The sequence below is a fragment of the Myotis myotis genome, unplaced genomic scaffold (assembly GCF_014108235.1).
Source record: "Myotis myotis isolate mMyoMyo1 unplaced genomic scaffold, mMyoMyo1.p scaffold_m19_p_3, whole genome shotgun sequence".
Classification (NCBI taxonomy): Eukaryota; Metazoa; Chordata; class Mammalia; order Chiroptera; family Vespertilionidae; genus Myotis; species Myotis myotis.
The window spans coordinates 210,704,834-210,718,838 of record NW_023416335.1 but is presented as its reverse complement, the minus strand read 5'-3'; the positions used below and the strand labels follow the sequence as shown (position 1 = coordinate 210,718,838).

At 55.5% G+C, this 14,005-nt stretch overlaps 1 long non-coding RNA gene across 1 annotated transcript; it reads left to right on the top strand.

Moving 5' to 3' along the window:
- The first annotated feature begins 1,772 nt into the window (after nucleotides 1–1,772).
- Nucleotides 1,773–13,340, top strand: LOC118652063. The gene is made up of 3 exons (XR_004966420.1): nucleotides 1,773–2,010; nucleotides 2,571–2,736; nucleotides 13,166–13,340. It is a non-coding gene; the product is annotated as an uncharacterized LOC118652063 (long non-coding RNA).
- The last annotated feature ends 665 nt before the right edge of the window (nucleotides 13,341–14,005 follow it).

Here is a 14,005-nt window from a genome sequence, read left to right as displayed (position 1 = left end):
GGATCACAGGTAAACACGTTTTCCTCTTCAGTCGGTGCTGCAGGCATGCCCACGGTGGTGGTGGTGGTGGGGGGGGGGGGTGCGCGGAAGCTGGGCCTGGGCATCGGGCAGCAGGGACACCCGCCTTTCTTACGGCCAGGTCGGGGAGAACCAGCAGGCCTAGGAAGGCTGGGGGCAATGGTGTCGTTATTAAACTTGGCAAATTACATTTCCCATAGCGCCTTAGGGCCTCACTAATTTAAAAAACAGCTCCCAGCACCTAATGTGAGAGCCCTGGCCTGCTGCCCAGTCCTTGGGGGGTCGGGGGGGGGCTCCCCAAGGTCACGCAGGGATTAAAGGGCAGAAGCTGCACGGGGATCTGGTGACCTGGTGCGTGGGACTTCCCGCCCGGTCTGTCCAACGCAGGGTGTGGCTGCCTATGGAACGGGCAGAGGAGGCTGTATCTGCAGGGAAACACCAGGTCGCTATGGCAACCGCACTTTGTCCAGAGATTGAAATGAGAGATTATACAATTGACAAATAGTGGCTGTGACTCGCCATAGCTGAGGCCTGGGAAATGGGAAGTGCACAGGGTGGCCGCAGGGTGCGAAGGAACAAGGACAGACTCCGGCGTCCGCAGCCCGCCCGCTCCCGGCCCTGCTGCGTGCTGTGCGACTGCGAGCTACGTACTTGGCCTCTGCGTCTGGCTTCACCTCTGCCAGGTGGGGATTATAACCTGTGGGCTGCCTACCCCACACCACACGGCCGCTGTGAGGAGGGAAAGATAACTGCAGAAGTGCCAAACCAGGATTACAATTTTTGCAATAATTTCTTTTATTTTAATATATATGTTTTTAAATTCAGAGCGGAAGGGAGAGGGAGAGAAACATCGATGATGAGAGAGAATCATCTATCAGCGGCCTCCTGCAGGCTCACGCTGGGGATCGAGCCCACACCCCGGCATGTGCCCTGACGGAGTCAAACCGAGACCCCCTGGCTCACAGGTCCACACTCAACCCTGAGCCACGCCGGCCGGGCGCAGTAACGTTTGCTTTAAGGCCTGGCGCCCGTCCTCAAGGAGATTCGAAACGGTTCCTTGTAAGGACCAGACACAGCAGCAACGAAAGAGGCAGCATAGGCTCAGTGCCGGGGGCGCATGGACAGCGCAGGGCTCGCCGTCATCGGGGCTGGCGGGGTGATCGGGGACGCCTCCTCGAGTTGTGTCTTAAAGAACGAGTGGAAACTGCATGGGGGGCAGGGAACGGCGGGGGTCATTTCAGAAAGATGGTTCCGGGCCAGATTATGAGGGTCTCAGATGCCAGGCTAAAGAATGTGGCCAGTTCCACAGGCACTAGGGAGCCATCGAGTGCTTTGGAGGAGGAGAGTGGGAAGACTGGTGTTCTTAGAGACATGATGGGGGTAGTTCAGAGGATGAACGAGGCGGGCAGAGGCTGGAGGGAAGCAGAGCAGTGAAGGGGTGCGGGTGAACTCGGGTGGGGCCGGGGATATGTGGGGGGGTGGGGTGTGGCTTCGCCCACCTGAAGAGGGAGCTGTCCGAGCCAAGAGCAATTCTCGGCCGCCGGCAGGGGGCGGGCTGTGAAAGCGTTCGAGCCCGTGAGCAGAATGAAGTCAACGTGGCAGAGTTGCCTAACCTAGAGCTGTGCGCGATCCTGTTGGCACACGGTGGCGGCATCATGCTGCTCCGGTGGGATGACCAAATGGTGAGAGAGTCCCGGGCTTGCTTCCCTTCCGGAATCTTGTTCTAGTTAAAACGAAACCGGAGCGTTCACAGTAAGATTTAAAGGAAATCTGGAAACGCTGACTTACAGGCACACTCCTTGTCCTGCAGGTGTGCCCCGCGGGACCCTCTCCCCACAGGCGGGATCCCCTGCTTCGCCGTGAAACCTCCCCGAACGGGAGGAGCGCCCGCTGTTTGAGCAGCTGGCACCAGGAGGAACAAGACAGGCAAGTCCTCGCTTCCTGGACCCAGTGTAGAGAGGACAGAGAAGCGAAGGAACAGCCCCGAGGGAGGTAAGACATGCTGTGACGGGGACAGGCCCCACCCCCACCCCAGGTGGCCCGGAGGGGCCCGGAGAGGCCTGGGGGAGCTGGCCCAGCTGGGTGGCCGCCCCCAGGGTTGTGTCTCTAGACCAGCGGTGGGCAAACTACAGCCCGCGGGCCGATCCAGCCCGTTTGAAATGAATAAAACTAAAAAAAAAAAAAAAGACCGTACCCTTTCATGTAATGATGTTTACTTTGAATTTATATTAGTTCACACAAACACTCCATCCATGCTTTTGTTCCAGCCCTCCGGTCCAGTTTAAGAACCCATTGTGGCCCTCAAGTCAAAAAGTTTGCCCACCCCTGCTCTAGACTAAGGCTCAGATTAAGGAAGCAACGTGCAGTGCTGGGGGCACAATTTACGTGTGTGATTCAGTGACTCTTCAGCAAATGGACAGAGTTGCACAACCATCGCCAGTCTGCTTTTAGAACGTTTCCATCCTCTGAAAGGTCCCCACGGGCCGTTTGCAATGACTCCCCACCCCCCTCTCAGCCCCTGGCAACCACCAGCCTACCTTCTGTTTCTGCAGGTTTGGCTGTTGGCCATTCCATACGGACGGGACCCTGCAGGATATGTGGGATTTCTCTGCTGTCCCTTCTCTCACTCAGCATCGTGGTTCTGAGGCGCACGCACGTCCCGTGTCAGCATCTCGGTAGACACACCGCGTGCCGTGCACCCATCCCCACTGACGACATGTGAGTGGTTTCCACATATCGGCCACTGTGGGTGTCAGGTCCGCGCGGACAGGAGCCAGGCCAAGAGCCGTGCTGAGAGCTTAGGAAATCGTGTTCCATCCTCTCAGCGGCTGAGACCAGCGTGTGGGTGTGAGCCGAGGGGTGGCCAGGTTCACTACACGGGGCGGGAGTGTGCCGTGTAGGGTCAGGATGTGGGTGCGCCAGCGGGTCAAGCAGAGGCGAGGGGGGACGAGTTCTTATCTTGCCGTCTGCCCCAAGCCCTGGGAAAGCTTGTCCATGTGCGCTTCCGAAAACATGTCCGAGCAGGAGAGGCCAGGGCAGTGCGTCCCAACAGCGAGTGCGGCTGCGACGAGCATCGGCTCCAGGAGTTTATGTGGGGAAGGTTTTCATTCCTCCTGGTAGATGTCCGGGGTGGAATCGCCAGGTCACAGGGAGATAAAGATACGCTTCACGCTTAAGACACCGCCAAGCTATTTTCCAAAGCAGCTGCGCCCTCGCATTCTCGCTGGCGGCAGGACGTCCTCCGCATCCCGCTAACCTTTTTCTTTCTTTTCTTTTTTTAAATATATTTTACTGATTTTTTACAGAGAGGAAGGGAGAGGGATAGAGAGTTAGAAACTTCCATGAGAGAGAAACATCGATCAGCTGCCTCCTGCACACCCCCTACTGGGGATGTGCCCGCAACCAAGGTACATGCCCTTGACTGGAATCGAACCCGGGACCCTTCAGTCCGCAGGCTGACGCTCTATCCACTGAGCCAAACTGGTCAGGGCGAACCTGCCTTCTCATTCAGCCATGCGGTGGGCGTGAGCAGGCTTATTGCTTCGTCCTGGAGGAACTGTTTGAAAGGGGTGCATCTGCCTGGCCCGCGTGGCTCAGTGGTTGGGCGTCGACCTATGAACCAGGAGGTCACGGTTCCATTCCCAGTCAGGACACGTGCCCAGGTTGCGGACTTGATTCCCAGGGTGAGGCGTGCAGGAGGCAGCCAATCCTTGATTCTTTCTCATCATTGATGTTTCTATTGTGGACAAAAGGCACAGGGGTGGAATCGCCAGGTCACAGGGAGATAAAGATACGCTTCACGCTTAAGACACCGCCAATCCCAGGAGTTTCCCTGCTTTGCTTTCTCCTGCCTCCCTAGTCTATCACCAGTGGATTTCATGTAACCCACTCACGTATTTTCCTTTTGATGGTAAATTTATAAAAACAAGGTATGAACTCCCCAATCTCCGGAGCATTATCTCAATTCCAATTCGTGGAGGTTCCGCTTCCCGGCACATATCGACAGTTTGGCTCAAATAAACTCACAACAATTCTTTACAAGTTTCATGGTTTTTTACCTTAACACTATCTCTCCCTCTCCCTTCCTCTCTGAAATCAATCAAAATATATTTAAGCCCTAACCGGTTTGCTCAGTGGATAGAGCGTCGGCCTGCGGACTGAAAGGTTCCAGGTTCGATTCCAGTCAAGGGCATGTACCTTGGTTGCAGCCACATCCCCAGTGGGAGGTGTGCAGGAGGCAGCTGATCGATGTTTCTCTCTCATCGATGTTTCTAACTCTCTATCTCTCCCTTCTTCTCTGTAAAAAATCAATCAAATATTTTAAAAAAAAGATGATACTGAAAAAAAAAATTAAAATTCTTTTTAAAAAAGGGGGTAAATCTTCCACTGCTAATCGGTTGTGACTGTTAGGTTAGGTGGCTCAGGAGGTGGCGCAAGAAATAGAGTCCAGTGAATCAGAAAAGAAAGGAAAGGAAAAGGTTTATTCTGCGTCCCCGGGAGACCCACGTACCCCAAGGACAGGGCACGTGGATTCACGCCAACAGGGAGGGGGGCGCTTTTTTTATACTGCGGTTGGGTGAGGGGCGGGGACATGAGCTGAGGAATTCTCTGCTGCAGGGAATGGGCGGAATATTCAGGATGAAGTTCTTATCTGTGTGGGGGTATGTGAATTCAGGGAGAAGAAGCTGGTATCTGTGTCTGGCACCTTGATCTGTGAGAAATTCCAGGGGAAGTCCATTATCTTGTCATGTCTGCATGTATCCGATCCTGGGCTCTCTCCGACCTAACATCCCGGCCTTTTGGTGATAAGGGACGGCGACTCGTTCTGGCTGCTTCCAGCTGACCACGGGTGGCAAAGGGGGCTGCTTCCAGCTGACCACGGGTGGCGAAGGGGGGCGGTTAAAGGCCAGGGTTTGGCAGAGGCAGGTCGGAGGGGAGCCGAGTGTAGGGATGGAGCAGGAGCTGATTCACAGTCACTCGTGACATCTCCTCTATCCGGGAGTGGATGAACTTGAGGAGGCAGGGGGCTAGGAGAAAAAAGAACACAGATGAGAATCAGGGGCCCTATCATGGGTAGGACCCAGGTGGCTAAGGGGCTTTGGAAGCAGCCGGAAGGAGAGTTGTCCTGGAAGTGTCCTGCATGTAGTTCTTCAGTCAGCTTAGTCAGGGTCTGTACGTTTACGTTTTGCTACTCCGGACTCATTGATGTAATAACAGCATTCTTCCTGAAGGAATATGCAGGTTCCTCCTTTTTCTGCAGTCAGAAGGTCTGAGGCGCGCTGGTTCTGCAGGGCTACTTGGGCTACTGATGTCACTTGTCACTGTAGGGAGGCTAAAAAGAGGCGGTAGTAGACTCCAGGGCTAACTGGAGCTTGTCATTAAAGTCCTGAGCAGTGACCAGACAGTTCCCGAGGGCCCCCCAGTGAGGCCTACTGAGGCAGCGATACTCACCCCTAAAATGACAGGGAGGAAGGCAGCCCGGTGGGTCCAGGGATGGGATGGAGGGAGCAACCAGTGAGCTCCGACTCTCCATACAAGGTTAGCTGGGGAACTACTGTGACCACGAAGCAAGGCCCGGGGTCAGAGGAGTTCATGCAGTTCCTTAAGGTGCCGTTGCACCAAAAGAAGGTACCTGGGCTGGCCTTGGTGAGACTGGCTGCGGTGTGGTATGATAGTCTCTTCCGTGGCAACCCCATAGGTGTTGACATCTTGATTACACCTGTCTGGGTTCCGCTGCCGGGTGACTTGTTTGCTGTTCTGGTAGTAGGTTTCATGGACCTTGAACCTCCACACATAAGCGGGTGGGGGTGGGTGTAGGTTGCTCAGGGCCAGGAGGAGGAGGAGGAGGGGAGGGCGGTTAAGGCAGACCTTAGTGGGGCCCAACACCTCACATTTATAGAAGTCATGCTGCTCCGGGGTCCTCTTGAGTCTGGAGAGGCGGTGCCAGGACAGGTCGTCAAGCTGGGGTCGCCAAGCAGCTTGGCCGCGGTGGGGGCTGTGAGGATTACAGTGTGAAGTCCCGTCCACCTAGGCTCCAAGGCTTGTGGTTGTAGGTTCTTAAGGAGGACCGAGTCACCAGTGTGAAGGGCTGGACTTGGGAGTCCTGGTCGGTCGGCTCTGGCTTGGGCAGAAACCTGTTCTCGTGTTCTCGGAGCAATTGCCTGGTTAAAGACAGATATGGGAGATACGTACCCAGGGGAGGGGGATCAGTAAGAAGACGGTGGTTGAGCAAGAAGAGTCAAAAGGGCTCAAGAAAGTGGGGCTCCTTGGTGTAGCTGGAGTTTGGTCAGGGCCATGGGCAGGAGGTCCGGCCAGGAGCTGCGAATTTCTAGAGAGAGTTTAGTTAGATGGTTCAATAGGTTGGAATTGAGTGGCTATGATGAGGGTTCGAGCCAGTGACAGAAATCCAGCAGGATGTAGAGGAGGAGGGACTGATGTCAGAGAGTAGATGGAAAGTTGTGTTGATGAGGGTGGGCATAGGAGTAGGCCCAGGGTTCGTAAATAGAGAGCGACACTAGAGGATTTCCCATCCAGACAGTAGAATTGATGACTCCCTCATCATTCCGTGTCCGTTTCACCTGAAAATATGAAAAACCTGAGCAGAATTGGAGGGTCCCTTGCCAGGTAAGAGCCTGTGAGGAATGATGGGTCATCCGGTCCTGGATGGTGTCGCCGAAACTAGAGGTGTGCTCAGGTCAGGTTTGGAATTTGGATTCCCCATGCGCAATACCCGTGGCCTGTAGCGGGGCTAAAGGCTGGCGTCCCAGCGGTTTAACCCACGCTACGGAGGGACGGAGGGACCGTGGGCGGGGTAGAGGCGTCCCTGCTACCCCCCCAGGTCCGGAGGAGCCTTCCTGGAAGGGTCCGGAGAGGCAATCTCTGACGTGGCCACGTTTTACGGACAGAGATGCCGGCGGGCGGGTGGCCACCTGGGACCGGCACGGGGTGGGGCGGGACTCACCGCTGATGCTGCCAAACTGGGAAAAGTTGCTGAGCTGAAGAGATGAGGTCCTGCAGAGCCACGAGGAGGGAGAGGCGGGCACCCAGAGCCGTGGAGGGACGGCCAAAGGGAGTGCTCGCGCCACCCGGGTTTCAAGGCACCAAATGTTAGGTTAGGTGGCTCAGGAGGTGGCGCAAGAAATAGAGTCCAGTGAATCAGAAAAGAAAGGAAAGGAAAAGGTTTATTCTGCGTCCCCGGGAGACCCACGTACCCCCAGGACAGGGCACGTGGATTCACGCCAACAGGGAGGGGGGCGCTTTTTTTATACTGCGGTTGGGTGAGGGGCGGGGACATGAGCTGAGGAATTCTCTGCTGCAGGGAATGGGCGGAATATTCAGGATGAAGTTCTTATCTGTGTGGGGGTATGTGAATTCAGGGAGAAGAAGCTGGTATCTGTGTCTGGCACCTTGATCTGTGAGAAATTCCAGGGGAAGTCCATTATCTTGTCATGTCTGCATGTATCCGATCCTGGGCTCTCTCCGACCTAACAGTGACTTTCCTGTAATTCTGGGGTAGAAGGTTCCACTGGCTCCCACAAAGCCTTTCCGGGTAGCGCTTGTCCTCACTGGCCCCTCCCTGCTCTTCAGTATGAAAGTCAGTTCACGGCTGAGGTCTGACGCCCTCCAGGGGAACTTGCCCTGGGGCGTGGAATAAGCTCAGGCTCTCGCCTCCCCAGCCCGGCCCCCCCACCCTCCCTCCGCCCTGGCTTCTTTTGCTGGAGCCACAGCGGCCTTTGCATGTGCCATGTGCCTGTGCCGGGCCTCCCTGCCTCAGGGCCTTTGCACGGGAGGTGTCCTCTGCCTGGAATTCTCTTCCCCTCGATCTTTGTGGGGCTGGGTTATTGTTGGTTTTTTTTGTTGTTGTTTTTTTATAAACTCCTTCTGTTTTCTTCAAAGCATCTCCGCTGCCGGAAGTTACCTTCCTTAGGTGTTCCCTTGCTTTTTTTACCATCTTCCCCACAAGCCACCACGGCGTGCGCCTGGCACTGGCCGCATGAGTGGCCCTTGATGGAGGACCGCTGAGTGGCTGATGGGAGGAGCCTGCGGTGCCTGCTGGTCTGTGACAGCCGCGCCGCCCCCCCCCCCCCCCCCCGCCCTAGTCCTGCTGCCGGCCTGGGTCTTTGCCCTCCAAGGTCAGGGCGGTTTCTGTCCTGCTCACCCAGGGCCCTCGATGGTCACTTGGCAAAGCGTTCCTGGGCAGTGTCAGAGCGGAAGCCATTGGAGGGCACTGACCGGGCAGGGCAAGGCCAGATGGTGGAAAAACAGAAGACATTTATTCCCAAGAAGATTTAGGGGGACCAACGGGCCGTTAGATGATAGGGATGTGTAATGGGGTGTTTCAGCAGGCAGGACCCGGAGCAGTGGCAGCGGAGACGGAGGCCCGTGGCGGTTTAGGGAGGACTTCTGTAGCTTCTCTACTTGCACAATGGCTCATCGTGTGAGGTAGTGAGCCTCCTGTCGCGGGGAGAAGGGTGGGGTGGAGGGGGCGTCATAAGGAAGAAGGGCGGAACCGGTGGTTTGCAGGGCCTTTCCGCATGTGAGCTTCTAGGAATCGAAGGTTGTCCCAGCTTCCCGGGGTGACCTAGAACTTTCCCGTGGAGAAGAGAAGAGCCATTTCAGGGCATGGGGAGCGCCAGCTGCAGGGAGAGACAGGGTACCGCTCCGGGTCCTGCAAGACCCTGAGTAGCCCTCTCTCCCTTAGGAGGTCCGCCCCGAGGGCAGGGACTTGTCTCAGCCACCACGGTGTTCCCCGTGCTCAGAACCGGTCCAGGGTATAGTAGGTGCTCAGTAAACCTGTGGCTTCCAAGCCCGGCGCTGGGATCCGAGTCCCGGGGGAGCCCTGCCCACTTGCTGGCTGTGTGGTCCCGGCTGGCTCCTTCACCTCTCTGAGGTGTTCCCTTGTCTCCTAAGTGCACGGTGACCTGAGGTGACCGCCATCCCTCCCAGCCAGGGAGCAAAGCAGAGGCTGAGCTGGCACACAGGGGACCCCACCGGGCCTGGCTGCTCCCCTATTCTCAGCAGCAATGCTCACCTCTCTTTGTTGCTGGGCCCACCTCCTCCATTCCCACTGTTCCCTGGGCAGCAGCCTGCCGGCCGACAGGGAAGGGCAGGCCAGTTGGCGGGGCCAAAGGTGGGCGAGCTCGGGGCTGGCGGAGCCTGGGCTGGGTGAGGCTGAGTCACATCCATCACAGCCTCAAGGGTGGGGGTGGGTGTCATGGTGACAGGACACTCACTTCCGGTGGGCAGGGTGCTGTATCACGCCTCAAGGCAAACAGAGAGGCTTTGAGAAAGACAGGAAACGGGAGGACAAGTGGAGAAGTTCATCCCATCGCCGCCCAGGGATCCCTTCAGCGGAAGCACCTGGAGCAAAGCTCCCGCCTGCACCTGGCCCTCCTGCCACTTGGCCTGTAGCCGCTGCCCAGGGCGGGTACAGCTGAAGCTCCAGGCCTCCCTGCTCACAGCCATCCACGCCCCTCCCCCACAGCCCCCCCCCCCGGCTACCCCCCCCCCCCCACTAGGCCACAGCTCAGCCTGGCCGGGTGGCGCAGTTGGTAGGAGTGTCGTCCCGTACACCGAAAGGTTGCATGTTCGAGTCCCGATTCCCACTCAGGGCACGTATCTAGGTTTTGGGTTTGATCCCCAGTCAGGGCATGTATGGGAGGCAACCAATCAATGTTGGTCTCTCACATGGGTGTTTCTCTCTCTCTCTCCCTTCCTCTCTCTCTCAAATCAATAAACATATCTTTGGGTGAGGATTTAAAAAAGACCACAGCTCATGCTGTTCCGTCATCCTGGCATGCTCCTCCCTGCCCGAGGCCACCTGCTGAAATCCTGCCCGTTCCGAGGCCCACAGTTAAAACACCATGGTTTGGCCCTGGCTGGTGCTGCTCAGTGGATAGAGCGTCGGCCTGTGGACCCAAGGGTCCCAGGTTCGATTCCGGTCAAGGGCATGTACCTGGTTGCAGGCTCCTCCCCGGTCCAGGCCCTGCTCAGGGCTCATGCAGGAAGCAGCCAATCCATGTGTTTCTCTCACATTAATGTTTCTCTCTGTCTTTCCCTCTCTCTTCCATTCTCTAAAAATCAATGGAAAAATATCCTCGGGTGAGAATTTAAAAAACAAACAAATAAACAGACAAACAAACAAATAAATAAATAAAAATAAAACACCATGGATTTTTTAAAACCATCTTTAAAAAATATATTTTCTTTTATTTCAGAGAGGAAGGGAGAGGGAGAGAGAGAGATAGAAACATCCATGAAGAGAGAGAATCATTGATCAGCTGCCTCCTGCACACCCCACCCAGGGGATCGAGTCCACAACCCGGGCATGTGCCCTGACCGGGAATCGAATCGTGATCTCCTGATTCATGGGTCGACGCTCAATCACTGAGCCACACTGGCCAGGCTAAACCATCTTTTGACACAGCCCCTGCCACTGTCCTCTGCCTGCCCTTGACGTTGCAGGCCTTGCCAGGAGCACCTGCAGGTCAGTCCGTGCTCTAGAGCACTAACCTTCCTCTCCCCTCTGCCCTCTCACTAAATCCCCCCTCCCCCAGCGCGAAGATGCCTGGGGGCCCAAGCATTTCCCTCCAGCTCCACACATTTCTACGCCATTTCTCACCGCTGCTTCTGTTCTCACCGTGAGGCCCTGAGAGGCTATAACTGCTCACTGAGAGAGCTGGGATCGCTCCTGGGTATTTACCCAGGCGAGCTGAGGACCTACGTGCACACAGCAACCTGCGCACGAATGTTTACGGGGTGTATATGTAACTGCCAGCGCTGGGAAGCCACCGAGATGTTCTCTGATAGCTGAACAGATAACTAAATTGGGGCACGTCCAGCCATGGTGTGTTATCAGAGATAAAAAAAAATGAGCTATCAAGTTACGGAAAGACCCGGAGCAGCCTTAAACGCGTGCCTCCAAGTGAAAGAAGCTGCTCTGAAAAGGGGCTGCGTTCTGTGTGATTCCCACCATCTGATATTCTGGAAAAGGCGGAGGAATGGAGACGGGAAAGAGGTCAGTGCGGGCCAAGGGTTGAGGGTGGGGCGAAGGAGGAGTAGGTGGGGCACGGAGGATTTTTAGGGCAGTGAAACCATCTGTATGACATAGTAAGATGGACACCTGCCATATGCACTGGTCAAAATCCACAGAATGTACAGCACAAAGAATGGAGCCCAAGGCAAACCATGGACTCCGATTAATAATAAGCCCGGCCGGCGCGGCTCAGTGGTTGAGCGTTGAGCTATCAACCAGGAGGTCACAGTTCGATTCCCAATCAGGGCACAGGCCCGGGTTGCAGGCAGGATCCCCAGCGTGGGATGTGCAGGAGGCAGCCAATCAATGATTCTCATCATTGATGTTTCCATCTCTCCCTCTCCTTTCCTCTCTGAAATCAATAAAAATATATTAAAACTAGTGGCCCGGTGCACAGATCTGTACACATTGAAAGGAAATTAATTAGAAGAAATGTTTTAATAGCACTATTTGCCTTTTCTCTATAATAGAAGTGTCAACCAAATTCACGATCGACAATGACAGATCAAAACACACTTATGTGATTGGCGCCAGCGAGAGCTTTATATGTATCGCACATGCGCTAGTCAACTTAGCCCTTTATAGATACAGAATAAACTTGCTTAATTAGACCTGCTTTCTGATGTAGCTAAACTTTTCCCAGCCCAGTGATGCACCCCAACTTCTCTTTCAGGTAATGGTCAGCAACACAGCAGTAAATATCAACACGAAGCAGATTATTATTGTCGATCACAGGGAGAACAAAGGGTAAACTATTGAACTGTAGCAGTGTTTGACTATATCAGCAATTCTCAACCTGTGGGTCGCGACCCCTTTGGCGGTGGAACGACCCTTTCACAGGGGTTGCCTAAGACCATCCTGCATATCAGATATTTACATTATTATTCATAACAGTAGCAACATGACAGTTATGAAGTAGCAACGAAAATAATTTTATGGTTGGGTCACAACATGAGGAACTGTATTTAAAGGGCCAGAAGGTTGAGAACCACTGGACTATATTCTGCTCAGTGGGAAAACCTGAAGTCATTTTCAAGGTCTACCATTTCTTCTTTATAGTCAGGTCAAGTTTCTAAGCTTTCTAAATCTCCCTTTTCTGGCTAATGAAAAGAAAATAGGATTCCACCGAGTCTCCTATCTGCCTACTCCAGGACTTCTGTGAGGATCCAATGAGATGAGGCACGGGAAAATGCTTCACAGACATGTGGTTACAGTGTAAAGTGTTCCCACCTGGCTGTAAAGCAAGTCGTGTTCCTGGACTGAGGAAACTGCAAGGAGGCTAGTCGCCAGGGAGAGGAAGCCGGGCGTTGCTGCGTGATGTCATCACCTGGCACCTACAGGCACCTACAGTGGGCTGCATTTCGTGCCATGGGGTCTCGGCAGTTGAGGCTGCGATTTGGTGGGGTGTCGCTCCAAGGTGGTGGCGGGGCCTGTGTTCCACTTGGGAGAAGCCGAGTGTTGCTTTGGGGGCGCCAAGTCCAAGGTGCCGTTTCTCTGTAAATGGCCGGTGCGTGTCCCAGCAGCTCCTGTGTCGAGCGTCTGCCCCCTGGTGGTCACTGCACATCATAGCGACCGGTTGGACGGTCAGACACTTAGCATATTAGCCTTTTATATCTATACTAATAAAAGGGTAATATGCTAATTATACCAGACATCTTCCGGACATCCTTCCAGACAAAGCCACGGTGGCGGGGGCCAAGGCAGAGGCTGTTAGGGGTGACCAGGCCGGCAGGGGAGGGCAGTTAGGGGTGACCAGGCAGGCAGGCAGAATGGTTAGGGGCAATTAGGCAGGCAGGCAGGTAAGTTAGGAGCCAGCGGTCCTGGATTGCGAGAGGGATGTCCAACGGCTGGTTATCCCCCAAGGGGTCCTGGAATGGAGAGGGTGCAGTCTGGGCTGAGAGACCCCCCCCCCGTGCATGAATTTCATGATATGTAGATAATAATAATAATAATAATGCTGTGCTAATATGGATGTAACATGAATGTAAAAACCAGGGGCTCTATGGTGGGGAGGAGAGATGTGTAAGCAGGTGGGGACTCTCTGTATTTTCTGGCCAATGTTTTTGTAAACCTAAAACTGCCCTAAAACCATTCACCTCTTCTTCTCGTCAGCACTGACGTCCTCCTTTGGAGACTGTGCCTCTGTCCTCTCTCATCACAACCTTTCTTCCCCGAGGCCGGAGCCCAGGAGGAGCTGCAGAGGCCCCTGCTGAGGAATTTCCCACCGTGCCGGGTGCCGGGTGCCGGGTGCCCGGTGCGGGTGCCAGGATGAGCTGGCCGAGGAGCTTACCCGTGGAGGATTCGGTCGGTTCCTGAGCTGCGGGGTGGGAGGCCATGCGGGCTCTGGGAGGCCCGGCCAGGCCTGCACTTCCTGAGAGGGAGGGGGGTCTGAGAGGCCTTCCTGAAAGAAGCACCCAGGAGGGTCTCAGAGGAAGGGGATGGGCTCATGTCTGGGGGGTGAGGGGCAGCTAGCAGGGGAGGGAGGACACGGGAGCCAATGCCAGGAGGCGGGAGAGAGCATAGGGTTAGGTGGGCGAGGGCATCACAGAGCAGGTGCCTGGCAACAGCCTCCAACACCCAGGCAGGTCCCAAGACCCTGCTCAGCGCGGCCCAGGCTGGAGACACTGGCCAGGGCAGGACCTCTGCCCCCCCGCCCCCTGGCCCTCCCCACGGGGAGACTTAGAGGGTATGGGTAGTGCGAAGGGCATGGCTTTGGAGCCAAAGGCTGTAGGACCTCGGAGAAGTCACTTCATCTCTCTGAGCCTCAGTTTCCCCAAGTGCAAAGGGGGGCTGTGAGGAAGCAGGAGCTGCTATGTCTAAGCATCGTCACAGGGCCTGTCGCCACGGACGGAGGTCATTGGGCGGCAGCCATGGTTACTCCTGGGGGCTGGGCGGAGCCCGGGCCAGTTCGACCCCATGGGGCGCCCCCCGCCCCCCCAGCCCAGCAGGCGA